The 6,440-nt window shown below is 46.1% G+C and overlaps 1 pseudogene; it reads left to right on the top strand.

Moving 5' to 3' along the window:
- Positions 1-45: 45 nt before the first annotated feature.
- LOC144380056 (large ribosomal subunit protein P1 pseudogene) lies at positions 46-3,512 on the top strand (annotated as a pseudogene).
- Positions 3,513-6,440: the final 2,928 nt, after the last annotated feature.

Below are 6,440 nucleotides of genomic sequence, written 5' to 3'. Positions count from 1 at the left end.
CCCCTTTTTAATTACTCTGAGGAGTTAGGTTAAGCAAGTTTCTCAATATGACACATCTTGAACAGAATTTGGGGTGCTTATTTAAGCATGCAGTCCCTCCTACCTTACCCCAGTCCTAGAGCATTAGAATTTCTAATTCAAAACAAAGTCTGAAAAACCTGGGTAAGGAATTCAGTTTTCTTTATATCTGTATATCTATCTATATCATAGATATATAAACTCATAGATTTCTTTGTCCCTGAAACTTAGCTAAAATTAGCTAAATTCTACGTGGGTTTTTTTTTTTAACCTTTAATAGGATTGAAATTATATTTTATACTATATCACAGATACAGTACTTTATATAACTACTTGTAATTGACCTCATATTAGCCTTGAGTCCCCATCATCTCTGGTGGTAGGATGAAATTTAAACTTAAAATTCCAGTTTGGGTCAATATTTAATTGAAGTTCATCTCCTTTTTCAAAGAGTTTCTTTCCTTCCTTCCCTAGATATTTGCACCAGCTGCACAGCCCTAGGTTAACCCAAACTAATTAAAGCAGGAATGGAGAATTCTAGACTTGGCTGTGCCATTTAGATTCTTTCTCTTGAGAATTTGAACTGATTTTCTGCATTTGGGTGAGGTAGAGCCATTCCCATCGTAACGGTCGCTATTATAGCTGTTATAAAGGTGCCCTTACTCCCTGCTGCTGAGGAGGTCCCCAGGGGCCTCTGGCTCCTGTCCTGCCCCAGGTCCATCCAGCACTTCCTTGGGTCTTCTACAATGGCCCTCATTTTCTTGAATTATTTTGATAGTGTCAGTTCTGTGCAACACATGACCAACTGGCATGGTTCTAAATCTATCTACTGATGCTAAGGAGATAAACAATTTGGATTGTATACTTTTTATACTATTGAAGCCTCTACCTAATGTGTGACTTTTATAACCTAGGTAAAGAGATCTTTTTTCCGTAGTATCTTTTCTAAAGTGGTATCTTTCCTTTTAAATAGTTGTTAAATCCTGCAGTCCTGGCTAGGAAACACTTCCTCCCACCCCTCTCCTGTGAGTCCCTTACAAATTCAGGTCAATTCCATATGTGTTTGTGAATATGCACTCTGTAAAGCACCGGAGTATGGAGGAGGGTGGGGGAAGGTGAGAAAAATGAGACCTGCTGTGAAGGAGGTCACATGGAGAGGAGCCTGTTGTGGGACAGCAGAAATGTAAAGGAAGGCAGAGTGCAGCCCACCACAGAAGAGGCCCCCAGAGCACATCGCAGTCTAGATAGGCCTGGGAGGATTGGTAGGATTTCACCTGGAAAGGCAGGAAGAGCTGCTTCAGGCAAAGGTCAAGGTCTCACAATCAAGGAGAAGGAGGGACTAAGGCCGTTGGGAGGACTGCAGAGGACAAAGGGAAAAGCAGCACACTAGTCAGAAGCCCTGAGGTGAAGCTGGGGGGGGGGGGGAAATGGGGGTAACTCATTTCACCTCTCTCGGCATGTCACTCTCTCTTGCCTGTAAAGTAGGAACAGCACACGGCCTACTTTATAAATTGTCTAGACCAGTATTTCTCGAAGTGCAGGCTCAGCCTGTTACTGAAATGAGAAGCCAACTAACTTAATGGTTTAATGGAGTGTGACCAGCATTTTTTTTTTTTTTTGAAAAATAGGAAACATGAGAGTGCATGGCATGTTGTAATAGGTTTTGTTTCATGAATCTTCCATTTCTGTGTGTTTGTGTGTTTTACTTACTTTGTTTGTTGTATGTTGTACCAGTATGTAAGGTCTTTGAGGCAATAGTTTGTGTTTCCTTCCCTCCTTTCCTTTTTGTTCATAAGTGTATTTTGCTTAGACTAGTATTTGGCATATAGAAGGAGACCAGTACCTGCTTATTGAAGGAATGAATGAATGAGTATATGTGACCTCTGGGTCATGATGGAAAGGGTATTTGTTATTTTTTTTTACTCTGAGTCATGGCAAAAAAAAGGTGTGAAAGCCATTGCTCAATAATAGAGATGATGGGGCACCTGGGTGGCTCAGTTGGTTAAGCGTCCGACTCTTGGTTTCAGCTCAGGTCATGCTCTCAGGGTTGTGAGATCGAGCCCTGTGTTGGGCTCTGCACTCAGCATGGAATCTGCTTGAGATTCTCTCTCACCCTCCTACCCCCCCTCTCTCTCCCTCTCTAAAAAAATATATATAAATAAAATAATAATAATAATACAGATGACAGTGCTTTGTATGATTCTGAAATTAAAACTGAAATGACTCAGTAATTTCAAAGAGAGATTTTGTTTCCCCTGAGCAATCTGTAAAATGTCTCATTAAGTTGTCTCAGTTCTTTCCTTCACTTTGGCAGTAGAAACTCAGCCTTTCTATGAGCTGAAGGCCCACTGCGGCAAGGCTTTTGGCAAATACGGTCACACCGAGAACAGATCAGCCTAGAGAGCGTCAGGTCACTGGGGCGGCGCCACAGCACTGCGGATGTCCCGCCAGCTGGCACGAGTCCCAGCGGAACACCAGCTCAGCCGGCGCTTACGGAATGCTGTTCTCCTTCCCCTCTGTGTGCACAGCGGACACAACACTTTTAAAATGAGCAAATACAGCACGAGGAGGAGGAGAACTTCATTGTCCTCAACCTGAGAATCTAGAGCAGGTGAGACAAGCCCACTAGATAACACTGGTTGCCCTTTATTAGTGAGAGGATGGGCCTGGATAGACCAGTGAAGCCTACAACAGAATAAGCATCTGAGGGGCGCCTGGCTGGCTCAGTCGGTGGAGCGTATGATCTTCGTCTCGGAGTCATGAGGGCAAGCCCCACAGTGGGTGTACAGATTGCTTAAACAGATCCTTATTTAAAAAAAAAAGAAGAAGAAGAAGCATTTGAACTCAGCTTCCGAGAGAAGAGGGTCTCAGCCAGGAGAGCTAGGACAACAGTGAAAGCAAAGGAAAAGCCTGCACAAAGGCAGAGCAGACGGGCCATCGTGAAGCACCAAAAGTCCAACTTGGCTGGACTTGTGTGGATAGATTGGGATAAATTTGTATACTGTGATAATCAGAAATGAGGCCAAAGGCGCCGAGATGTTCGTCTTTCCAGAGAAGCTAAGGCCACTTCATCCAGCGACTAGCACGGGGCCCGGGCCTGGCAGCACCACGGCCTCCATCCCAGCGCTCGCCTGTGTCTGCTGGGCCCTCATCCTGCGCAACCACGAGCTGACAGTCCGAGGACGAGATCGATGCCCTCATTAAAGCAGCGGGGGTCGACGCTAAACCCTTCTGGCCCGGCTTGCGTGCAGAGGTCCTGGCCGAAGTCTACATCGGGAGCCTCAGCTGCAGTGCAGGGGCTGAGGGACCCGCCCGGCAGCCGGTGCTGCGCCAGCAGGAGGCCCCGCGCCCTCACCCCTGCTGCCCAGCTGAGGAGGAGAAAGTGGAAGCAAGAATCCGAGGAGTCTGCTGATGACGTGGGCTTTGATCTTTTTGACTAAACCTCTTCTGTAACCTGTTCAATAAAAAGCTGAACCCCCTTTTTTGGGGATATATATTTTTAAATTCATTCAAGTAATCTATACCCAACGTGGGGCTCATTTGGTTTGGTTTTTGGTTTTAAGGCGGCGGGGGAACATGCCGATCCGGGGAATTTCTGGCACAGCCAGTGTCCAGCACTTGGCACTTTACAGACCGCAGGAATGAGTTCAGGATTGGACATGTTAACCACATTCAACCCAAATGAGACTCCAGGAGACATTTGCTGGGCTTATGGCAAAGACATGTTCTCACCTTCAAGAATGCTAACAAAAGGGAGTCTTTCTCTCTAGATGTGTAAAAGGAAATACCAATGTTTATATTTATATATAATTTATATTTACATAGTGACCGGGAGATGGAACCAGTCTTAGAATGAAACCACTACCATAAAAGGGGCAGCAGAGAAATACAAAGAAACTGGGTCCTTGATGACATCACTGGGTTGCTGAGTCAAACAATCCCTAAAATATGCTACCTTTCTCTGGAATTTCCAGGTATGGGAGGTAATCTTTATTTTTGTTTAAGCCAATTTAAAGTCCGTGTTCTGTCACTTGCCACCGAAGTTCTCTAATATGAGCTGCACTGACTTGGTGGCTCACGTGTTAGCCGCACACCGCACAGCTAGGCAGTGGGGAAGCAGGACGCAAACCCGAGTCTCTCCTCATGCCCGCACAGCGCCGCCTCTGCTACCTCATGCCCATCTTCATCGTCACCGAAGCTAGTGGCCCATGCGTTCCCTCCCTTGCAGTTCAGTCCCCTGCCCTGCACCTGCTGACCTACACCCTTCCATGCCATGTCCCTTCTCGATTACCCTGCCGTGATCTCCAGAATTTATTTCAACCACCAAAATATGTATCTATGCTTTCCATCTGTTTCTCAGTCCTCCTTTGTCTCCCTCCCCATCTCACTGATAACCTGGCTTTCTCTTGAGGTCTGCAGGGGTCTTGTGCCTCAGGAGGAAGCAGCTCAGGGGCTCACACCTTGGCTGTAGGTCCAGCTAGTTTCTGGCTTACTCGTTATTAGAACTCTAAAATACTGTTTTAACTTCATTTTAAAATTCACTTCTTGGCGCTCCTGGGTGGCTCAGTCATTAAGCGTCTGCCTTCAGCTCAGGTCATGATCCCAGGGTCCTGAGATCCAGCCCCACGTTGGGCTCCCTGCTCGGCGGGAAGCCTGCTTCTCCCTCTCCCTCTGCTTGTGTTCCCTCTCTCAAATAAATAAATAAAATCTTAAAAAAAAAAAAATTCACTTCTTAAAACCAAGAAACAGACTCTTAACTATGGAGAACAAACTGCTGGTTACCAGAAGGGAGGTGGGTGGGGAGATGGGTTAAACAGGTGATAGGGATTAAGGAGGGCCCTTGTGATGAGCACCGGGTGATGTATGGAAGTGTTGAATTACTACATTGTACACCTGCAACAAATACTACATTGTATGTTAACTGGAATTTAAATATAAACTTAAATTCACTTGTTAAAAACACATGTCCCCTCCCGCCTTAAAAAATGCATGCCATGCCAGTGTCCTTGACAATATGTCTGGGCGCTCCCTCACAGTCCTTAAGGACCTTGACTCCTACTTCACGGTCTTCGTCTCCTCTGCGTTTTGCATTTCTCGGCTGTTATCCTGAGGACATCGACAGCCTCCTCAGGATGAACTAACACCCCAGTCCCCTTGGTCAAAACCAGTTGTCAGCCTTCATCCCTAGTCTCACGTGGAACTCTCAGCGGCATTTACCACACTGACACACCCTCATTCTTAAAATGCCATCTGCATCTGACGTCAGCCACACCTCACTCTCCTGGGTTTTCCTCCTACTTATTAGTTGTTTATTCTCAGTCTCATTTGCTGGCTTCTCCTTCAAATGCAAAATGTTGGAATACCCTGGAGATCAGCCTTTCCATCTCTTTTCTATCTAGAGTCATTCCCTGGGTAAGCTTATCCAGTACCATGGCCTTAATGGTGATTATCTTCCGATTACGTCCAAACTTCTATCCCCAGCCCTGATTGCTCCCTTTGTGGTGCTTGGTCTCCAGAGATGGCTGCCGAGGATTCCTCCCATCCCCACAGGCATAGGCCGCTGTTCTCCTCAAAAGGTGGAGTCTGTTTCCTCTGGCCCGGTGACTTGTTCTGACCAACAGGATATAGCAGAAGAGATGCTAAGTCAGTTTGGATCTATCCTTTAGGAGGCCTGACAGCTGTACTCCAGGAACCAATAGTGCACAGTATGTTAACTACAATTAAAAAAAAAAAAAAAAGAGGGCTGACAGCGTATGCTCTAATCCTCTGGGGAGAAGCTAGCCACTGTGTAAGAAGTCAGTTCTGTGACCGCCGTGCTGCAAGCTAACCACACGGGGGGGCCCAAGGGGGAGCACTGAGGCGCCAGGCCAGCCGCCAGCTGAATGCAGCCTAGTGAGTGACCCCAACTGATGCCACATAGAGCAGGACTGTTCAGCGTAGCCCAGTCAACCCACAGAATTGTTAAGAAATAATAAATTGTTGCTGTTTCAAACTTCCATGTTTTGGGGTATTTTATTAGGCAGCAAAAGAGAACTGAAACACCCTTGATCTCCAAACTCCCATATCCATTGTCAACATGACATCTCCACTTGGAAGTCTAATAGGCATCCAAACTTAACATGTCCAAAGTCGGTCTCTTGACATCTCACCTGCCCAACAGACTCTTCCCCTACCGTTACGATCTCAGTAAATGGACATTTGCACAGCCACAAACAGAGGAGTCATTCCAGACTCCTTTTTCACACTCCTCTTGCAATCTTATCAGCTCTAGCCTCAGAATCTATCCAGAATCCCATGAATTTTTACCAGTTCCACTGCTATCATCTTGTTCCAAGCCACCATTGTGATTTACCTAGACAACCGCAATAGCCTTCCAACTGATCTTCCTCTTTCCACATTTGCCCCCTGCCCTCCACTTCATC

This window comes from Halichoerus grypus, chromosome 14 (genome assembly GCF_964656455.1).
Source record: "Halichoerus grypus chromosome 14, mHalGry1.hap1.1, whole genome shotgun sequence".
NCBI classification, from domain to species: domain Eukaryota; kingdom Metazoa; phylum Chordata; class Mammalia; order Carnivora; family Phocidae; genus Halichoerus; species Halichoerus grypus.
This window is presented reverse-complemented; position numbering and strand designations above follow the sequence as displayed.